Source organism: Ctenopharyngodon idella, chromosome 22 (genome assembly GCF_019924925.1).
Source record: "Ctenopharyngodon idella isolate HZGC_01 chromosome 22, HZGC01, whole genome shotgun sequence".
NCBI lineage: Eukaryota > Metazoa > Chordata > Actinopteri > Cypriniformes > Xenocyprididae > Ctenopharyngodon > Ctenopharyngodon idella.
Window position 1 is genome coordinate 24,540,918 of NC_067241.1, and position 10,902 is coordinate 24,551,819.

The 10,902-nt window shown below is 36.0% G+C and overlaps 1 long non-coding RNA gene across 2 annotated transcripts; it reads left to right on the forward strand.

The window, feature by feature from the left end:
- Positions 1-41: 41 nt before the first annotated feature.
- LOC127504562 (uncharacterized) lies at positions 42-10,902 on the forward strand. 2 transcript variants are annotated; one of them, XR_007927403.1, is made up of 2 exons: positions 42-184; positions 10,475-10,902. It is a non-coding gene; the product is annotated as an uncharacterized LOC127504562 (long non-coding RNA). The 2 variants fall into 2 exon arrangements; XR_007927404.1 differs by having other exon boundaries at positions 60-184; positions 10,478-10,902.

Consider the following 10,902-nt stretch of genomic DNA (forward strand, 5'->3'; position numbering starts at 1 on the left):
TCAAATGAACCTGTTCATAAAATCGGTGTGAACGATTCCTTTACGAATCAGACTGAATCGGTTAGAGTGGTTCTCGAGTCAACATCTAACAGGAAACCAAGAACAGCGTCTTTTTCAGTATGTTTAATTCGTAAATGAGCCAAGACGTGAAGAAGAGTAAGCTGATAGCGAGAGCGCTGGAAAAGTAAGTTACTTTAAAAGCGGTAATGGTATGTAAATTATGACATTTAAATGTTTGAGTTAACTGTTTGTAGATTTATTTACATACAGATAAACAAATATCGAATGTTTAGTAGACGTATCCTAGTTCAGTTTGTTGCAGCCATACACGAAATTTGATATATATATAAAAAAAAAAAACAGTTGTGACTACATATATGGCGTTATTGAAACGTTTAAGAGCATGTTATATGGCAGATGTCTGTAGTCATCTGTTGACATATTTACGCGGTAACGTGTAAAAAAAAAAAAAAAAAAAAATCAACCGGTTCTAAAAACGATTCAGTAATTTTTTTACACACACACACACACACACACACACACACACACACACACACACATATATATATAAAATTACTGAATCGTTTTAGAACCGGTTGATTCCAGACGCTGTTCGAAAGAACCGATTCGCGGAAATGACATGCACAGCCCACCGCTTCTGTTGTGAAGCAGGGCGTTATGGGAAGTGAAGTTTTTATGACCCAGCTCAGCAGTAAGGCAGTCAAACAGCTTTATTAAATAAATAATTTTTAATTTTCTGAACAAACATTTTTAACAGTTCTGATATTTTGTTTTGACAGATTTTATGAACAACTTTAATGTTTAGTTTTGACAATAGTCACATTTTTTACAAGTTTATTTATTTATTTATTTATTTTACAAGTTTAATTTAAGTTATATAAAAGTAGATAAATAGGTCAATAATGTAACCTTATCATGACAATAGTTGACTTAACCTGAAGTTCACAGTTCACTTATTGTTACCGACTTTGTTTTACTGACCACAGTTACAGTAAAACAGCATATTAAGCCTCGTCTCGACATCATGATAAGGAATAAAAAAATGAAATAAAATAAAAATGCGTTCACTATATGACACTTTGCAAAATAAGGACAGTATTTTGGCCTACTGTGTGTTGCATGAGCAGGTTTTAGTTTAGACTGGATTAATCAGTAGAGGGCGTCATTGTAACAAAAGTGCTAATGTATTTGGACACCTAAACCACAATTTAAAATGCACTAATGTCATTGCATTAGACAACAAAATATTAAACCAACCATTTATTTTAACCTTTAATTTGTCTCAAGGTCAATATTTTGAATAAAATCTGGCTCAAAAATGTTGTTTTTTATGATTTGACAATGGAGCTCAAAGTTTAAAAGGTCCCTGTGATATGCCATTTTCATTGTTTGGGTATTTTGTTTCCTAATGCAAGGAAATTATTGATTAAAAGAGCATCTTACATGTTTCAGAAAAATAATCAGAGATATACTTTATACTTAACAGCATGTTTGATTCACAGTAAAGGGTCTTAGTGCCATTCAAGTTTGGTAGGTAGATTTAAGGAGAGAAGTGATTTTTTTTTTTTTAAGACACAAAATGTAGATGTATCAAAAATAATTTATTCATCAAATAAAGAAAATATCAGAGCAAGTCACAAGTCTCAAGTCCCTGTAAAATCAAGTTTCAAGTAAGTCTCAAGTCGCAGTGAACGCAATACCAAACAGAAACAAGTAGAGTTTATACTTATATTTTTCCCTCAGACATGAACTTTCTTAATTATACATTTACACTGTAATATTATTAATAATAATAATATAATTTATTGTAATACATATTTATAATTATTAGAATTTTGAATTATTATTATACTAGCAATTATAAGAAAAATGATGAAGATAAAACAGTTGATAGTAAATTCACAAGTGTGACACATTAAAGGGTTAGTTCACCCAAAAATTTAAATTTTGTCATTAATTACTCACCCTCATGTCGTTCCACACCCGTAAGACCTTCGTTCATCTTCAGAACGCAAATTAAGATATTTTTGATGAAATCCGAGAGCTGTCTAACTCCTCCATGGACAGCAATATAATCACCACTTTCAAGGTCGAGAAAGGTACTCAAGACATCGTTAAAACAGTCAACGTGACTGCAGTGGTTCAACCTTAATTTTCCTATGCTGTTTACGTTTCACGCTTCCAGTTTCTATGTCAGAACGCTGACTCATTATTGCTGACTCATGCGTCGTGCTGATCACATGAACAGCGTCAGCCAATACTGAGCTGCCTGTTCAGACATAGAACCTGCAAGCGCTGAACGTAAACAGCGTAGGAGAATGGCACAAAAGAGAAGATATTGTTGAATAAAGTGGTTATTTTTGTTTTGTTTTTGCGCACAAAAAATTCTCGTCACTTCATAACATTAAGGTTGAACCACTGCAGTCACGTCGACTGTTTTAACGATGTCTTTAGTACCTTTCTGGACCTTGAAAGTGGTGGTTAAATTGCTATGCAGGTGTCAGACAGCTTTCAGATTTCATCAAAAATATCATAATTTGTTTTCCGAAGATGCACAACAGCCAATGAGAGCACAGGCGTCGATCCCGAGCACCCATTGAAATGGCGAGCACCCACGGAAAAACACGAGATATTTTCCATTCATTTTAACCAGTAAGTTTTAGATTGCAGCGTTCAGACACGACCTTTTTCTCATTTTTATAGTTCATTTGAGGCTGTTTCTATGGCATTATTTTAATGACAGTTGTCGAGAGTACATTATTGTAATGCGCAAACGCATATATGTAACGAATCTGTCTGCTCACAGGCGGATTTATTTCACTCTAGCACAAAACTGGACGTGCGCTCGCAAATATATCTAGAGTGGTCTCATGGCTTCGCTCTCGCTCAGATTTTACGTCTGCGCGCTCACTAGAATTGAAAAAGCTTTGAACCACCACACTTTCACGATTGACTGATGAAATAACACAGTGTAGCCTACCTTTAAGTTCGCCATTGTTTCATGAGATAGCATTTACAAGCTGATTTTAGTCATCCTATTCTCTAGTAAATTTATTTTTTAATAGTTATTTGTGAGTTAAGTACTTATTGTAAATAGGTAGCCTATTAAATGAATGAATTTATTTAGTGAACCGCTACTGATCATCAGATATCAGCGTGAGCGCGACTTCCTACAACACTCATGGATGGAATGTGTTTTTGTTTGGTTGGTAATGTGTTTGCAGTCCATGCGTTTCTCTTCGCGAAACACGAATAGGCTAACTTTTGTGTAATTAATTCATCAGGCGTATCACTGAATGGAGAAAATGACTGTACTGAAAAATGAGAATGTTAAAATGTTGTAAGGGGCACTTGCGTATAATATTTCAGTTATCATTTGCTCATGAAAACTGGAGGTGAATAAAAATGTGTTTTATATATTGTTTCGCGTCATTTCCTGTTCCACTTCTAGTGTGTGTTTTCGTGATAAAATATGGTTTGGGATCCAGTGTCGTGAGAAATTGAGTCCCCTCCAGGAATCGGGTCTCTTTTAGGACCCAGGCGGTAATGCCTGATCAAAAGATGTTATTATGATGTCTTTACTAATTAACCTGTTTTACTATTGTATGATGTTTATTACATTAAGTGCACAAACAACATTTTTGAAATATAAAATGAATGCCTATGTATTCCATAATAAAACAAACTGGAAACAGATATTGGAAGCAAAAAACATACCTAATATAAGCTAAGCTAGCAGGCTAATCGGGTTGATATATGATATGCTAGTACATAAGCTAACTAAAAAACAGTAAGAATGAGAAATGCTTGATTTCACAACCTATAGCTTCAGTTATATACTAGTATATGAACCATGTAATTTAAAATTAATGGTGATTATAACGCATTTTAAACTATACAAATCATAATGTGATTTTGCAGGAATTATAATCAGGCGTTAAGAATACTAAAATTAAAAGTCTGTTAAACCAATGGGATCACTCAGGGGCATAAAGGACACGTGATTCCTGGGGGAACTCGATTTTTCACCACACCGGATAGAGTCGTTGGGTGACAGAGCTGTTGTCCGCTCATGTAGTGTGTGATTATTTATGTAGTGTGAACACCACAACGACTTCAAGACTCCACAGCAAGTCATGTAGTCTGAACAGCACAGCGATCTGCCGGCGTTTAAAGATGTGTAGTCTGAACTAGGCATTAGTCAAGCAAGTCTTAAGTACTTACATTTGCGTCTCGAGTCAAGTCATGTGACTTAAGTCCCCCAATTCTGGAAAATATTATATTCATATATTGTTCTGACTGTTGTGCAGGATCAGATCGATACAGATTTTAGCATGTCACGTGACACAAGACATTAAGCTTGTTTGACTTGAAGCAGCGCTGCACAGACAGATCGGTGTATGATGTATGATCAGTGACTTTGATGTCATACACCGATCGGTTTGTGCAGCGCCGCTTCAAGTCAAACAAGCCTAATAGTGGCACGTTGCATCAGAGCTCTGAGAGTTAATGCCCCACAATGCCCTGTTGAACCCAGGTTATGTGTACACACAGCCAGGATTTAAAGCCTCTATATATGAGTGAAGGTGACAGCATGGCATGTTCTCCAGCTGAGGAAACCCCACCTCAGCAATGAGGGAATGTGTTCAGAGGGGAGGGGGGGGGAAGTCCCTGAAACAGCCAGCTCAGGCCTCAGTCACTCGGGCAGGAAACCCGGTCTTCATCACCCTGCTGAGGTCATCTCTGATTATAACTGGACCGGGATAAGGCAGCCTGATCGGCTCGCTAGAACATGCCCTGTTCCTGCCATACATTCCCTTTTTAGAGGGATACAGGCGGTGCCATTCTTACTTTGGACTTTTGTGTGGTTCAGAAATGTGCTGATTGATTGAGGTGTGTGTTTATTTCACTTGGCTTATCAGTTTGAGGCTGTTGCCGACCACTAATCTGTCATTACGAGACATGGGGTCAAACTGATCTTAGATGGGGAAATTAAGAACATTAAAGGGATAGTTTACCCAAAAATTATCCCATGATTTACTCACCCTCAAGCCATCCTAGGTTATCTTCTTTCAGACGAACACAATCGGAGATATATTTAAAAATATCCTGGCTCTATGGAAGTGTGAGCAAAAATAATGCATCCATCCATAAAAAAAGTAATCCATACGACTCCAGGGGGTTAATAAAGGTCTTCTGAAGCAAAGTGATGTGTTTTTGTGAACTCAAATTCAAATTGATGATACACATTTTAATAAAAATAATTTACTTTAATTTACTGACCAATATTTTTTAACAATTATCTGAATTTTTGTTTTGATAGTTTTTCATAAAAACATTTTGTAAACAACATTGTATATTTTCAGTAATAGTCCTTACATTTTTAATCTAATTTATTTATTTATTTATTTAGTTTAATTTAAGAACCTCTCATTAACATTGATATGGTTTTGTTGTTATAAGCATATGCATATAAGGATCAAAATATTATAAGGAAATGGATACTTGTACCTACTTTATAATAATAAAAAATGCTATCTTTCAAATATGATTAAATAGTTATATAGCAATATTAATAAAGTATGTGAACACTGTAAAAAAGAATTGTTGGTTTAACTTAAAAAGGTAAGTTGGTTGAATTGAAATAAAAAAAAATGAGTTAATACAATGAAGGCGATTGGTTTAATCAACAGAAACTCAAAATATTATGTTATCTGAACCACATTAATTAAGTTGATTTGACAAAAGAAAAAAAGTTGTATATTTTCTTTTTACAGTGTACGATCAATATAACAAATGTGTTTCCATACTTCCATTGAACTGCTATGCATATTATGCTCTGTATTTAAAAGCTTCTCCCAAAAATCTCTGTTCATTTTAATAGTTTCAAGCATGTACATTTGTTTAGCTCTGCTTAAAGCACACAGGGGAACAGAGCTGTGTGTGTTTGAGTGGGAGAAAGAGAGCACGAGAGGGTGACATCTCATGCAGGCAGTATCATGTGTGCTGAGTTTAAACAGATCACTCTGTCAATAAGCACTTTCAAATTGAAATCAGATGCTGACCACTTCTAGTCCCAAACTTACATCCTCTTAACAATCACAGAGGAAATTTAACATCGAGGGAGTGCGACCTGTCCAGTCCAGTCAAAAAGCCTATGTATAATTGCAAACAGTTTTAGGAAAGAAACCCAAGGCTTGGAATATCATCATTTGTGCTGTGCCGTTACTGTAAGCGCATCGGTATGTGTTTATGACGGGCGAATGATGCAAGATCGCCCTGGCACAGGGCGGACTTAGACACAAATCTCGGGCATAGACAAAATCAAATGGCGAATGTTAGATGCAGCATATCTGTTTGACCTAAATGAAAGCTAATTGTGTTTATTTAGCTCACTGCTGTGTTTCTCCTTCTCCTCGTAGCCTTTTTTTTTTTTTTTTTTTTGTGCTGTTGTTGCTGAACCAAGTTCTCATGTTACCTTTATAACAAATGTATCTTTCACTGGCCGTCCTCAATATGATAACAAACTCCAGTCGATGCCGTATTTAATGTCTAGAGTAATTTTTCATGGTGTTTTTCACTCTCAGGCAGTGAGATACCGTAAAACATGTGAGCCTGGTCGAAGCGAATGATGAGTTACATAAAAACTCAGGGAGAAGGGGACTGAACATCATCCAAGATCTTATTAGAGACAAAGAAGCATTCTCCTCTTCTCTGTCAAGGGTCCTCTCCGTCTGAAAGGAAAGTGCATGTTCTTGATTTTTAACACATGTATCAGAACACATAAAACAGTGTCTGTAGGACTGCAGGAACAGCCCCAGGCATGCTCTTGATGTGCTGGGAAAGAGATTTTAGGCCAGCGGTGATATGCAGAGCACACATATTACAATTCTGCTCTGATCGTTTTCATCCTGAAATACACAGCAACAAAAGATTCTGCAGGACGCAGAGCCTCTAAACAAACGTATTAGTGGTGTTTGCTTTCTGGACAGCCGTGGTTAAAGCCCAAAGTATACTTAGTTTTTTTACGCGCACAGTCGAATGCACAGCCTTGCAAAGTATACTTTATACAAAGTATACTGCAAAGTACATGTGGTTACAAAAATCCGGTGGTGCACGTACAGTACTTATACAGTACTATACTTTGGCTTTAACATTGACTTTAGTATTTACACTCCTTTTTGTAAAGGAATGGAACATTCTAAAATGCTTAACGTGAAAAACGCTTTAATGTACTAAGACAGTGATATTGAGGATCAAATTTAGTACACACCTTATTAATAAAGCGTACCAACGCTATCTCATGACCAATTCATACGTATTTTACGAGGTGGCTCACTCGTACGAATTCATATAATTTATCTAAACCCCAGTGACGGGTAGGTTTAGGGGAGGGGTTAGGGGTAACTCATTCGTACCAATTCATACGAATTTGGCAACTCTTAACATACGTATGATTTAGCAAAAAAAATGTAGGAATTGTGAGATAGTACGAATTCTTATGAATTAGCCACCTTGTAAAATACGTACAAATTGCTGTGAGATTGGGTTGATTGTGCTATTTACAGGTAAGCAGAAGAACCCAGAATATGAAAGCAATGCACTAAATTGCACGTTAATTTTTTTTTGGGAGGAAAACACTTAATGTGCAGTTTAGTGTGTTACGTTTGCGTTTATACTCTGGGTTCATACTCTGGGTTATACTCTGGGTCTTAATGCATTAAATCACGTTAAGTGTTTTCTTTATAATGACTTTTATGGGGAAGAAAATGTTTGGATTATGGTGCCATTGCATTAGCGTATTGTGTATTGTTAGTGTTTATGATGAGAAATGTGAGAAAAAATTGTTTTTCACTGGTTGTTGTTTTGGGACATTAAGCCACGTTAAGCATTTTAGAATGTCCCAAAGAAAGGGAATCAATACTTTTATTTAGCAAGGATGCATTAAATTAATAATAATAAAGAAAATAAAATACATTTTTACTAAAAAATAGTAAAATAAATTATATTTCAAATAAATGCTGTTCTTTTGAACTTTCTATTCTTCAAAGAACCCTGAAAAATGTTTAATTGTTTCCACAAAAATATTAAGCAGCACAACTGTTTTCAACATTGATAATAATCAGAAATGTTTATTTAGCTTCAAATTATCATATTAGAATGATTTCTGAAAGATCATGTGACATTGAAGACTGGAGTAATGATGCTGAAAATTCAGCTTTAATCACAGGAATAAATTACATTTTAAAATACATTAAAATTAAAAATGATTATTTTAAATTGTAATAATATTTTACAATATTACTGTTTTTACTGTATTTTTGATCAAATAAATATATACCAGCCTCAAATCTTTGAATGTGTCATTAACAGACAAGCTTCAACATAATACTATACAAAATTACAGTAGTTGGCAATATTACAACCTAAACAATAATCCTTCTCATTTCCTCAAACCTCATTGGTTCTTGCACGTCATGTGACCCACTGTCTTGACGTTTGAGGTGTGTGTGTTGACCTATTTTATGAAGTCTGTCTATGGGTGCAATTGTTTTGATTTGATTTGAGAGTGAATAAAGGCACAAATTTCATATTGATTAATTTCAATCCTGGTGAGACGTATCGATTAATTTTATTCTGCCTTTATTAGTGTTATTGCAGTATTATTAATATACTATTTATATATTTGTTGTGAGTGGTCCATTCTTATTAGCCCAAGTAAAAAGAGCCCATCCCAAGTGAAGTTTAATACGAAGAGTTAGGAGTTTGTTCAGATTACTAACCCTAAGTGTGAGCAATATGATGCTTCCCTTAGTAAGCACCGATTGGGATGCCTAATGATATCGCCATTTTCCTTTTGGACTCATGACAGGCATTTCGCCTTCAACAGGAAGTACAATAATGCAGCCACACAATAAGTCATTAAACACATCACACACACATCAGCAATCACAACTGCCCCGGCACACTAACCTTCTGTTTTCCTGCCGCCATCCAACCTGATATGTATATATAAAGAATCTTCACACTCCATTTTTCATCATCCTTCACTTTTCATAAACACTATCCCAAGACATCAAATCCCACCTTCTGCTCCAAAAGAAAATGTTTTTGCCCCAATCCAGTAACAAAGCATTATTATTATTATTTTATAAAAATCTAATCAACAAAACATTCTTCTGTTCTAAATGTAGTGTTAAAAAATCTAATTATTATTATTATTATACCAAATAATAACATATTAAATTATTATATTAAAGGGGACCTATAATGCCCCTTTTACAAGATGTAATATAAGTCTCTGGTGTCCCCAGAATGTGTCTGTGAAGTTTCAGCTCAAAATACCCCACAGATCATTTATTATAGCTTGTCAAATTTGCCCCATTTGGGTGTGAGCAAAAACGCGCTGTTTTTGTGTGTGTCCCTTTAAATGCAAAGGAGCTGCTGCTCCCAGCCCCCTTTCCAGAAGAGGGCGGAGCTTTAACAGCTCATGCTTCAGTTGCTCAACAACAACAAAGCTGGAGAATCTCACGCAGCCAGAATAAGGATTGTCAGTAACGGTGTTCAGCCTTATATTGTTCAAACCGGAGTCGGACACTGATGGAGAGACTCAGGAAGAAGTTACAACTTTTAGAATGAAACTGGACATTTCTGAATGGTTAGTGGATAAATTTATGTAGTTGCTGTGGAGTTGATTCAACTCATCGACTAGCATGTGGCGTCATGTTAATCTTTCTGGCAAATCCAGCGTTGAATTGACCCTCATTTGTGAAGCATTCCGGCGTAAAATGACGGCATGGCAACAACACTAAATTTTAGGGTTTGTGATGTCACTAACCCAGGAAGAAGCTCTTTGTAGTCCCTACCAGCTGTTTGTTGTAGTCCTTAAAAAGTGATTTCTGTAAAAGAAAATATCTCCCTTTGCATTGAACTTTGAGTGTTGTAACTTTGCAGATGTTGTTTATGATTAAACAGCAACATTACACACTAACTAAAGTTAAAAAAAAGTGAAATCATAATCAATGAACCCTTTAAATAATAATGATGATAAAAATAATATCTAAACATAAATATTTTGGTCACACTTTATATTAGGTGTCTTTAACTACTATACTAACATTTAAATTAATCATTTGATACAGTGCAATTATTGTGTCTATACATTTTTATATTGCACTTATATTTTAAAAAAAAGACCTGCATATAATTAATTTCTGTAATTACATCTATAATTATCATGTTGACCCTTCTTAAAGTTAACCATACCACTAAACCTGTCCATAAACTCACCTGTATCCCACCTCAATTGCAGTAAAAGTACATTGTACCTAACAATTATTTTTGCAAACCACCACCTTCATCCTCTTAGTTTAATCTTCCACCCCTTTCTATTGCCCCTATTCCCTTTCCAGTGTTTTTCCACGAGACTCATTGAAACACTTTCTCTCTCAAGCAGAAACGCTTCAGCCCTGTCAACACGTTTAGTGTCTGACTCAAGACACCATCCTCAGCTCACCGACCCATTTCAGCAGCAAAATGAAGACGTCCACCCAGCCTCATCTGATCACCCCTCCTCTCTGGCCAGCCTTGACCCTCTGCGTCAGGGGAATGGAGTGCTTCCCCTTGGCCTGTCTCAGCAGGGTTACTGCGCTGCTGTGCTGCAGGGCGCTGTGTGGGAAGCCGTCAGCCCTCTCACTCTCACACGCACCTCACGGCTCTTCCCATTCAACATTTCCTCCTGCTGCCGGCCTGCCATCGCGCTCACACATGGCTTTTTTGTTTTTTTGTTTTGCTGGTTTTGTTCTGTTTTCTTTTTTCTTCTCTCCCTCTCTCCTTCTCTCTCCTCTGGGATCGGCAGAAGAATAGGGGGACAGTAAACCT